We start from the raw sequence: 12,650 nt of genomic DNA, 5'->3' as shown, positions 1-12,650 counted from the left end.
CAGATGTGGCAGTTAGTCAGAATGCAGAGTCAGCTTGCTTGGGATATAAATTATAAAGACGCCGTAGAAGAATGGGAAAGTAGAGGTCTGCTTTGGAGAGTGGAGCCTTCTTTTCTATACCATGTGCTCAAAGCCAAGAACTGAAGAGACACGGGAAATTGATCCTACTGGTCATCGATAAACCGATTATAAGAGGGAATTTTTAATGTTTGCAGTGAAATCCTAGCTGACTAGACTTGGTTGGTGACTAGTCCAGCACATTCAATTTTGATAACCCCAGAATTCATTTATTTGTTTTGAACAGTGGAAGATTCTGTTCAGCCCTTCAGACTCTTTGCAATGTCACTATAATTATTCATGGGCTAAATTATCCAATAATTTAATCAACTCATGTATATCTCTAGTAAATATGTATTAGCTGTAGCATAGATGACCTTTTAACATTCATAAAATGTAATTCCATACTATGAGAGGTTATAGAAACTGTAAGAAGTAGATGCTCAGGTCTTTCTCTTCTGCCAATCCTGTGGCAAAGAGTGTTGTGTACCAATAAAAATTCCACATAATTGACACTGTTCTCTACCATAGACTGTCAAAGTGTCCAAGAAACTCAAATAAGCTAATAACACTTAAAAAGATGTATTGTTATCAACTGCTAGCACCCTGGGCTGTATCTCACAGAATACAATTCATGTATTCTTTGATTGGGTTGTCAGAAAAGTCATGACACATTTTTGCTTGAAAAATAAAATATATCATGACTTTTCTGACAACTCAACAGTTCAGGTTATTAAGCATTAAACAGATTAAAAAGACTGAAATTTCCTTGTAAGTCATCTTCTATCTTCCCCTTTTATTCCACTTGATGCTAATGTAGCCATTGTCTCGTCTGAACATCCTTAATAATCTGTTTCTTTTCTCACACCTCACTTATCCCACACTATACAATGTTGGATTAGCTTCCATAGACTATATTACTCTATCAAGTAGGACTGCAACCATTTATATCATTCTGTTTGGGGGCTAGAGATGACTGTTTGGTTTCAGCTACTTCCTGTTTTTGCTCCTCAAGTAGTTCCCATCAGGTAACTTCATTTATTTTCCAGAATACTCTCCGCATTTGGAGGTCGGTCTTTGCTTGTAGTATTTCCCATGCTGTCTCCCAATCGGTTCCTTACATAGCTCTTTCCTCTAGTGGTCTGCAGTGATTTTATTTTAAAATTCATTAAAAGTGGCCTCTACTACTCATTTTACACTTCACTATTATTAAAGCTGAGTCTATCCATATATATCCCCATGATGCCATTACTAGTTAAAAGGAGACAGCCACTGTATTGCCATGACAACCCATCCATATGAGAGGGTATCTCTTGACTAGGCCTCCTCTAATTACATAGAGCCTTCAGGAGGCCATCTACCTACAGGTCACTATGTTCCTTAGAAATCCTTAATTATTTTTCCTTTTGGATGTAATAGGTGTGAATAAAAGTCAATATTTACTTTCCCAATCAGGATTAAGATACCGTTTTTTTTTTTTTTTTGGTTCATGCATTTGTCTATGTACAAATTTCTGGAAAATTCTCCAGAGGTATATTATGTTGCCTAGAACCTTGCTGATTCCTCAAACTGCTGAGAATATTGGAGGCATATAGCCCTCAGCTAGCAGCCTTCTTCAGGCGTTCCACAGTTGCAGAGAACAACCTTGTCCAAAGTCATGTCTCTTCTGGGTGGGCTGTGTCCAAAAAATAATTATCTTATTGTAAGACTATAAAAGGATAGCCCTTTTGTCCCACCTGTGGGCAGCACTAAAACATAATCTTATCTTTACATCATCCTATAGGATGAGCTGAGGCATTTCAACTTCCCTTCCCCTCCTCTGGATCTTGAGGAGCCTAAGAGTACTCCCCTCTCAAACCTTCTGCTGCTGATCTCCTTTTTGCAGAGTGTTTTCAGAAAGCTGAGAGAGGAATACTGATGTCTGGTTTTGCTTGAGATATTACAACTCTGGAGCAGTGGGGAGACAAAAGGGAGGTAGAAGCTAAATCTGAACCTTAGGCTACAGCCTGGCCTGAGAATGCCAGACTAAAGCCTGTAGATCCAATTAGGACATTAGTGCTCACCCTGTCTGGTATCACAGTAGCAACATGCACTTACTCCTCTTGCCTCATTGAACAATTCTTGAAGAAGAATTATTCCCATTTTACATTTAACCTAGTCATTTCTAATGTACTGAATTTTTTTTTGAGAATTTATATATCAAGGCTTAGAGGAGGCCTGAATGGCAGAGAAAAATAGGTCAATCATGCTTCCAGAAATTGATTGCACCAGCAGGCTGTGTGCTTGCAGAGTAAGGGTGGTATAGTAATGTTTGAAAGCATGCCTGCAGTGTGGGGGCCATGAGTCCAGATGCGGTTAAGTGCAATCTCTGCTTCCTAATGGCACCAATGTGGGTGGTAAAGAGGAGAACTGATTTTTTGTACCTCTATGGATGAATGGTTGAATTTTCTCCAAAGCTCTTTAAAAGGTCCCAGCAGGTACATACAAAAGAAAAGGAACATGTCAAACTGAACCTGACTTGTACATTCAACCCAAACTAGCCTTGTGAAGCTCTCGGGGAAGATGAGCACAAGGGTGAGAAGGTTTCCCCACTCCTACCAAAACCTCACTTAAGTTCCCAAAAATGAAAATAAGAAAAAGCCTGTATTATTACTAGAAGATACAGAAAACACTGACATTAGTGCTTCCCTGAAGTCATTGATGGAAGGCAGTGGGGTGAGATGGCGGTAAAAGCTACACAGCCAGGCCGTAGCCTCCCTCGATGGTGATGGCCACTTAAGGGCAGGGAGCTCCAGCTGGTACAGCTAAACCAGCGATGCTTTCTCCTCATGTGGAAGCATCTAGGAAGAAAGGGAACTGTGGTGTCACCTTAGAGTCTAACAAAATTGCATCAGGAGAGGCAGTCACCCTTGGCACAGAAGATCCTCCGAGAAAGGCATACATAGTAATTTAGACACTTCCCTCAGTCTGACACCTCAACAGAAATGTCAGTAGAAGAACACTGAAAACATCTAAAATCCCAGAAAAGGTAAGGGCTTAGTTATTTCACCCAAGACAATTTCGGTCATCCCTATTTATTATGCCAAGTTAGATAGACTTTTTCAAGGTTCTAGTCTTCTTCCCTTAAACTAGTTGTCAATGGTAGCTGTTAGAAAAAGAGTTCATCATATCTCCAGATCTAGAGACAAGTTAGAAGTGAGATTCAGCGAAGGTGAATTTAGATGGCAGGCCCTTGGGAAGAGCTGGTATGGTTGCCTAGGAGGACGTCTGCTAAATTGAAAAGAAAACCCATATGTCTATGTTCACATCCTGAATAAAGAACTAATGCATCTCAGTGGAGGCTGGGTCCCCCATGCCAGAGCTGTACAGCATGGTGGAGTTTGGTTTGTCTTAGAACCTGCTATTAGAAACATCTCTGGGTTCCTCCAGAAGCAAGCCATGGCAGTCTACATCCCTGGGCCCGGTGTGTTTCCAGTTGCCCAGGGAATTTTGTAGCTCACACTCAGGAGGTCTGTTGTGCATGGGCAGTGGGCCTCTCAGTTGGCCATAGGGCTTGTTGCTCTCCACACGAGTTCTTAATGCTACATAGCTTTTGGGATAGTGAGTGAAAAGAATACTGAAGGTCAAACTGGTCTGATGAACTTTTGCCAGTAGTCTTGGATGAAGATTCCTGTACCTTCTAAGTTAGCTCCAGAATTCAAATATAGCTTATCTGTTCTGGGACAGCTTCTCTCCCTCATTTGGTATACAAACCAGGAAAGCCAGGGCTCTGATCTTACTGAGAAGTGTCTGTTCCATATCATTCTGCTTGCAGGGTACTTAAAGAGGCCTAGGGTTTTTTAAGAAATGTTTTTCTGTGAACTCCCTATTTTATCTTGACCTCTAAATATTAATTTGTACTTTGTATATTGCTATTTCATTGTTATACTGGAGATGATTAGAAGGTACTTTTTCCTCAAACACTGAGTAGGCAGCTATAGTAAAAAATATACCTCAAAGGTTTTTGTGGCCAGGTTCTGATCTTGTCTGCAATATTCCTAGTGTCTCCACAACAACTGCTATAGGTGAGTTTTTAACAACTGATATAGGAAATGGGAATAGATCACACCTATGAGTGACCTTTCTAGTACTAGTCAGTGATTCTCCCTGCTTAGCCCTTGGTTTTGAATCTCAAGGTCAGATTGTCATCCAAAGAGCTCAGGAGGTAACTCCCATCCACCAAGACTTTGACCAGTCCATGTTCAGTTAACCTCAGCCTGGTACTGACAAGTTCTCGGTTTGCCTCCCTCAGTGAGATGCTACAACAGAATCAGTTTACAAGACAGCATCAGCCCAGGGGAATAGTGCCGTTTTCTGAATGCCACTCCAGGTGTTAGGGGCATACAATGGAAGATATATCTTAGTTCAAAAGGGCTAGAGTGCACTTAGAAACCATCCCCTTTTAGTAATTGGCTTCTGTTATCTCTGCATGTACCTTACCATTCTATTATACGCCTTTCTAACAAAGAAAACTGGCAATGAAAATTCAACATGGCAAGGCAAAGGTCTGGGCCTCCCTTTTCCCTTTAGAATAGTGTGCCAGAGGGCTGCTGGAAGCTCTGTGGTTTCCAGTGCTTGATTATAACTCTGGCTGCCTGGCAGTAGAAACAGCCCCACGCTGCTGGTGGTAGGGGAACCATCTGGGACATAACTTGTGCACTTGCTGTCCTAGCTTCTGTGCACATTCTCATTAGGAGGGAGGCGAGATTTGTGATGAAATATAGGAGGCTTTAGCAATGACAAGGGGATAATTTGCCATGGTAGGCCAGAGTGAATGGGGAAGTCATTTTCTTGATTACTCTTCTAAGCTTTTCATGGGCCTTATAACCTTCCAACTTGCTCAGTGTGGCATGACAGAAGCTCAGAACAAGCGTTTTCTATTATGTTAGTGACCACCATGCTCTTGATTGCTGCTATGTTAACAAAAATGACCAGTTTTAAGGTACAGTGGACATGCAACAAGCAAGCTTTACATATTTAATGTGCATAATTATGTTTTGAGATAGGAACCTGCACAACTATCAGAGCCGTGAAGATAATGAACATATCCATCATTTCCTGATGTTACATTGTGACTTGTCCTTCCTAGTGATTCAGTTTGTTACATTTTAGTTTGTATTTTCTAGATGGATCTATCCAGTATGTACTATTTCTTAAGAATGACTTCTACCATTCAGAACTACTATATTCAGATTCATCCCTGCTGATTAAGTGGTTTATTATTTTACCTTGCTGAATAGTATTCATTGTAATTCATGCTGTGCATGACCAGTGAGTTCTCTAGTAGTTTTTGCATTTGTATTTTTACAAACACTAAAGGAAATCTGATTTCCTAATTAATGGTCATCTCTGGCTCAGTATTCAGTTAATAACTGGTCAGGTGATTTTTCTTAAGTTCCTATGTGTCCTCCACAGTCAACAAGAGGAGCTGTGTGAGAGGCTTCCAACGTAGCTTCTCAAGAAAGGCCTGAGGTATGAGTAACTTCTGTATCACTCATTCTCAGGAGTATGTTTGGTCTTTTCAAAGTCTCTTACTGCCAGCTAGTTTTCTAGAATGCCAGGTTCCACTGCTTTTAAGAATCTTTTCTATGGCTCACCATAAATTTTGACTTGAGTTTGGCATTATATTACAAAAACAAAAACAAACAAAAAACTGGAAGAGCCCCAGAGGTAGAGGCTTGCTATCCCCTAAGATGAGTTCACAGTCAAACCAAATACACCAGTACCCTGAAACCGAGGCTTCCCAGTGAACTTCAAGCTGGGAATAAATGTTGGCTGTGCTTTGGGGCGGTACTTTAAAGAACTCAGTCATTTCCATTAATGTTGGTGTAGCCGTTGTAACAGCCAACAGGCTATCAGTGTGAGTAGGGACAGGAATGGAAATAACAATTTTAAATTAAAATACGTTTTAATATAAAATATTTTTAAAGATTTTTTTTTAATTTGGAAGAAAAATTTAAATATGTTTTGCTGAAGTTTACCAGTTCCTTTGAGAAATATGATTTTCACTTTCAGTGTTAAAATAGTTGGTTTTAGTTGTTTTGTCTTTTTGTGGGAGCGTTCATCTGCATCAACCTGGAGATCAGTATTTACATATAGCCTTGTACTTGCTTCCAACCTGTCTTACTAGCAGGTGCCTGAGGCAAGTGGAGAAATTTCAGTATGTCCATAAGAAGGTGCTAACCCCGTTGGCTCCCTATCTGGTTCCAGGAGAGCTATACATGATAGAAATCTGTAAAACCCTCGGTATGGAAGGTGGCTGAATTGACCACTAGTATTATTTTTACCTCTGGTAAGATTAGGTACAAGCTGTCCTGGAACTAGGCCAGTATTCCCTTCATTGTGAGGAAGTTATTATGCATGACTTAAACTTCCTAATTCAAGTGCCTGCTACATCTCTAAAATATTTTCCTTGGAGCTCTGGAATGACACCCAGTTCAAACAGCAGCAGCCCAGAATAGGAATTAAATCCACAAAGGATAATCCTTACCAGTGGAATACAGGAATCAGTGCATAAACCCCTGTTCCTGATTCTTTAGATAAGCAATTGCAAAGATAGAGGCTATGCAAACCTTCCAAGACAGGGTGAATAACACAACAGGTTGCAGAACATGTTGAATTCCTGAGTATTCTCTCCAATGTGAACCATGGAAAAAGGGTCACTAACAATAGTGTGGTGCTCCTACTTGACATGGCACTTCCTTTTCTAGAAGCTTTTGTCCATTAAGAATTATAGGAGAGATTTCATCTGGATAGTGGACCTTGGGAAAGAATGAGTTCATTGTGGAAGTATGTTCATTTTAGAAAGTTTGCTCCATTGTCTTTAAAATCTGAGTAACAGCTATTTTAAAGTTACTACCTGAAAGAGCAGGACTTGCTGTGACAAATAGCTGAAAAGGTTATAGATCTGATGTTTTGCAGAACACAGCATCATTTTGTGTATAGAGATTTAGCCAAAATATGGGTTTCTATTCCAATGATGTTAGGCATACAAGAGTGTTATTTCTGCATTAAGGAAAAAAGCCATAATGCATTTTGTCTTAAATTATAAGATGCACTAAGCAATTTATACCTATGGTAAATTAACTTATGGCTGACAGGATACTCATTATGCCATGGTTAAATGTATTTAGCTTGCCTAGCACTTGAAGCTTTCTGTCCTTCAAAACAAGATTGGAAGGGACCTAATGTCCTTATCATGGAGGGTTCCCAGAGATACTGAGCCCCCAGAGTGACCCTTCACTGTCTCTCTTCATCCTTGTTTTACCCTCTCTATTCCTCCCCTTCAGATATTAGGGTCATTTTCCGAAACATTTACCTGCGTGAAAATCCCTGGTGATCTTGGGAACACCTGTTGGTGCTACCTAACTTAGTCTCCATTCCTTTCCTAACGCCTGTGGCTATCCCACTTCTGTAATAAAACACCTGGAGGTGACTCAGACATAAACTAGCCTCTGTTCACCTGTGGTTATTCTGTGTTGCACATTCCTGGCTTGCTGACTTATTCCAATCTTTATTTACTTTTCTAATTAAATACCAAATTCAAGTCAAAATGTATATTGAGCCATAGAAAAGATTCTTCAAAGCAATGTGAGGAATATAGAGAAACTGTCACTTGGAAGTTCGAGCAGGCACTGCTTGCTCCCTACTCCCCTCTCACTCACCAGTCTCTTCTGCCTTTTTTAGGTTTACTAATATTTGACATGGATCTCTTTGACACCTACTAACATGCTATACCCAGCAGGGCTGATGGCATCGCTGAAGCACCAGATACTTTTATCTCACAACAAATAATTTGAACAGAAATCTTAGGGGTCAGTATGTGCATATTAATAGTCGAACCGAAGTGTATACCTTTTGGCCACCTTTATCCCCTCCCCAAACTCCAATAACTACAAGTCTGATCTTTTTCTGTGAGACTTTTGGTTTCACATGTAAGTCATTTCTGTTTAACATATTTCACTTAGCCTATTGTCTGTCCTGCCCATGTTGTTATAAATGGGTTTCACTTTTTTCTGACTGACGTATTTCACACTGAAATATGAGTACACTGCATGTCGTACTCATTCATGTGTCAGTGTACATTAAGGTCATTTCCAGCCCTTGACATTATAAATAATACCACATATCCCCAGAGGTAGAAATGCTGAATTGTTGTAATTCTAAATTTCTGAGAAACCTCCATTCTATTTTCCATAGTGGCTGTAAAAATTTACACTCCCAAGATGCAAATTAAAACCACAATGAGATACCACCTCACCCCAGTGAGAATGGCACATCTTCAAACAACTGGCAACAACAAATGTTGGCGAGGATGTGGAGAAAAAGGAACTCTCCTGCACTGCTGGTGGGAATGCAAACTAGTACAACCACTATGGAAAACTGTCTGGAGGTTCCTCAAGCTGCTAAACATGGAGCTTCCCTACGACCCAGCAATCCCACTCCTAGGTATCTATCCAAAAGACACAAAAACACTGATTGAAAAAGATACCTGTACCCCCATGTTTATTGCTGTTTTATTTACAATTGGAAAAACATGGAAGCAGCCCAAATGCCCAAAAGTAGATGACTGGATAAAAAAGATGTGGTACATATATACAATGGAATATTACTCAGCAACCAAAAAAGAGAAACACATGTCTTTTGCAGCAACTTGGATGGAGCTGGAAAAGATCATGCTTAGTGAGATAAGCCAGAAAGAGAAAGAAAAATACCGGATGGTTTCACTCATAGCAGGAGTATAATGGACCAGGCGAGAAAATAACAAAAATAATGAACAACCATAGACCAGAGACATTCTGTGGGGGCGGAGTGGGGAATGGGATCAAAAACGGGGGGGGGGGGAAGGGAGGGAAATGCACGGGACTAGGGTGATGGGAAACCCGCGGGGATTACAATCGAGATGGAAAAAAAAAAATGTGCAAAATGATGTAAAAATAAACTTTGTAATAAAATAAAAAATTTACACTCCCAATTAATGATACACAACATCCTTGCCAACCATAACTTTCTTTGATGATAACTCACTGTGGTTTCAACTTGCCTTTCTCTTGCTAGGGATGATGAACACCTTTTCATGTAAAAAATGGAGAAAGGGCTGAAGTAGAAGATATACACTGAATGACATTTTTGCTACCAAGTTGTAAGTTCTCTTTATATTTCAAATACATGGCTTGCAAGTATTTTCCCCCATTCTAGAGATTAGCTTTTTCTTTCACTACTTGCTTTTGTTAGCTGTGCAGCTAATTCTCAGTGTCATTTAGTCCCATTTGTTTCATATTTTGTTTTTCTGCAATAAGTGTCATATCCAAGAAAACTCTGTCAAGATCCAGGTCAAGGATTATTTTCTTTCTTTTTTTTTGGAGTTATCTTGTGAATGTAGTTAACTATTCATTTAAATTTGGAATGATTTTAAATGTTAAATATTAGTTGGTCATAAATGCATGGATTTATTTCTGGGCTCTCAATTCTCTTTCAATGAAATGTAAGTGTGTTTTTATATGCAAGTTTCACATTTTGATTTCCATAGCTTTATAATAGAGCTTGGAATAAGGGAGTGTGATGCCTTGTTTCTCAGGAATTATTTATTCCTACTTCTAGAAAAATGCATTTATATGGTGATAGGGGTTGTTTTGAATCTGTAACAGTTGTATGTTATAGCTATTTTATTTTTCCATGAACATAACCTATCAATTGTATCTTCAGTTTATTTCAGGAGAGCTTTCACCTCTTTGGTTAAATTTATTCTTAAGTATATTTGATCCTATTGTAATTACTGGGATTTTTTTAATTTAAGATACTTGGCAATTAGTTTATTACAAATTTACTGAATTTGTAAAATCATATCTGCCAATGGGCAGATATTGAATGGACATTTTTACTTCCATCCAAATATGATGCTGTGTATTTACTTTTTCTTTGCCTAGAATTTCCAGTGCTATACTGAATAGGAGTGGCGATATGGCCACCCATTTTCCTGTCACATTCATGTTCCTGATATTAAAGAAAAGCTCACAACACTGAATATATTAGCTGTTGGCTTGTCATAAGATATTATATTGATAGAGATAATACCTAAATTAAGTGAATCATAAGTGAATGTTGAGTTTTGTCAAATTTCTTCAGCATCAGGAGTGATTATCTCAATGGTATGATATGTTCACCCATTCTATTAATGTGATGTATCATATTTACTGGTTTGCATGCTGAGACATAGTTACATCCTAGGCATAAATCCCATGAGAACATAGTGACTGATTCTGTTAATAATACTGCTGAATTCAGTTTGCTAGTATTGTGAATTTTCTCATCTGTATTCATTAAGGATATTGGCCTATAGTTTGCTTTTATGGCTTTGTTATCACTTTAATTCTGGCCTTGTAAAATTAGAATTCCTTTGTCTGATTATTTGGAAGAAATTGAGAAGGATTAACATTCTTTAAAAAAAAGTTGGTAGAATTTAAGTGAAGCCATCTTGTCTGAGGCCCTTCTTCATTGGAAAGTTTAGATTACTGACTCAATATCCTTAATTCTTATTCAGTTTTTAAAGTTCGTTGGTGTACAGTTCTTAATGGTACCTTATAGTTCTTTTCAGTTCTGTGGTATCAATTTTAATGTCTCCTTTTTCATTTATAATTTTATTGGACGGGTCCTCTCTTTTCCTTGGGTAGAGTAGCTAAAAGGTTTGATGATTTTTCCTCCTCATTCTTTAATTTGGGCTTCAGTTTATTTTTCTAGTTTGAGGTCCTTGATGGTTTGACTTCTTGATTCTTAATGCAGGCATTTATTGCTATGAACTTCTCAGTAAGAACAGTGCTAATAAGTTCATAATGATAAATGTCTACATAAAGAAACATGAAAGACTGCAAATAAGCAACATAACTTAATTAGATGTCAGTTGTATTTCATAAGATAAAATAAACCATTAGCTAAACTCACTAAAAAATATCACTTAGAAATGAAATAGGAAACATTATAAGAGTCAGGTGATATATATGAACAACTACATGCCTCAAATTGGACCAACTAGAGGAAAGGTTATGTTTCTAGGAATATACATAACAAAATTTAATCATGGAGAAATAGGGAACTTGACTACTCATTACTAATAATGAAATCAAAGTAGTAATCAAAAATATCCCAACTCATTTCATACAGCCAGAATCATCTTGACACCAAAAGAAAACAAAACTACAGATTAAGTGGATGTGACCAAACTGAACTGAATAGTACATTAAAATGACCATATATCTATGAGTAAGAGAAATTTAATCCTGGGATCAAGGATGGTAAAAAAATCATTTTATGTCAGTAGATGCAGAAAAAATTCAACAAGTAGGTATAAAGAAAATGTAGATCAAGGGACTTCCTGAAGATGGCGGCAGGGTAAAGACGCCGAGATCACTGCGTCCAGGCCTGCATAGGAATTGAGGACTGAAAACGGACTATAGACTCACTTACTATAAGTTTCAACCCAAACGGAAAACACCCTGGACTCACGAGAAGGTAGATAACTGAGAGTGAATCGGAGATTGGGGAGCTCCCAGAAGGGAACTCTCGGGAAAACCCAGGCCCCTGGAAGTTCCTCGGGCTGCAAGAGCAGCTTTGCCCCACGCTAAACCCGGGAGGTAAAGCTGGACAGCTCAGCTCAGTGAGTGGAGCCCAGGCTGCGGAAAGACTGCAAATCTGATCCTCAAAACCTGGGTGAGGGAAAAACCTCTGAAACTGCAGACCCTATCCAGAGCACCTGGGCGCCAAGAAAAGCCACTGATAAGCTCGACCAGCTCAGGAACTGGCAAGATAGCGGCAGAATAAAGACGCCGAGGCAACTACATCCAAACTCGCACGAGATTATACAAAAACGGACTATAGACTTTCATGCTACGAGTTTCAATCCAAGTTAGAACGCCCTGGACACACTAGAAAGAAAATAACCGAGGGAGAACCTGCGATTGGGGAGTTCCCATAAGGGAAGCCGCACAGGCAGGAACTGATCCGGGAACACCAGTGGCTTCCAACTCCCTCAGCTCCTTTAAAAATCTAGGCAACCGGGTGCCAGGAAGCTAGCTGCAGAGGGAATCTGCCTGAGGTGGCAGCCTTTTGTCCCAGCCCAGCTACAACCCTGGAGATAAACTGAGACAATTCAGCTAGGGAGGGGAAACCAAATCCTGGGAAAAGGCTGCAGCTCAGAACCAGAGACCAGAGGAAGATACGCTGCAGACTTATTGCTGACCTTTGCCCCAACAGCCCCCGACAAAGCCCTGGATATAAACTGAGACAACACAGCTAGATGAGTGGATCCCAAGCTGCTGTGGGAGGGCAGGTCCAAACCACAGGCCCAACCCTAGGATAATGCAGCAATTTTAACAACCTTGCATGGGCACATTTAACTTAGAGAGGCCATAGGAAGTGCCTCAAAAGGGGAGTCTTGCTCAGGGGTCTACCTATTTACCACATCTACCCAAAAAACTGTGGTAAAACCCTGGAGTTACAGAGATACAGCTGGGCTCTGTGAAAGGACCTCAGGCAGGGGGGAGGCACTGCTCTGGGTGGGA

Source organism: Condylura cristata, unplaced genomic scaffold (assembly GCF_000260355.1).
Source record: "Condylura cristata isolate star-nosed mole 26May11 unplaced genomic scaffold, ConCri1.0 scaffold00023, whole genome shotgun sequence".
NCBI classification, from domain to species: Eukaryota; Metazoa; Chordata; class Mammalia; order Eulipotyphla; family Talpidae; genus Condylura; species Condylura cristata.
This window is presented reverse-complemented; position numbering follows the sequence as displayed.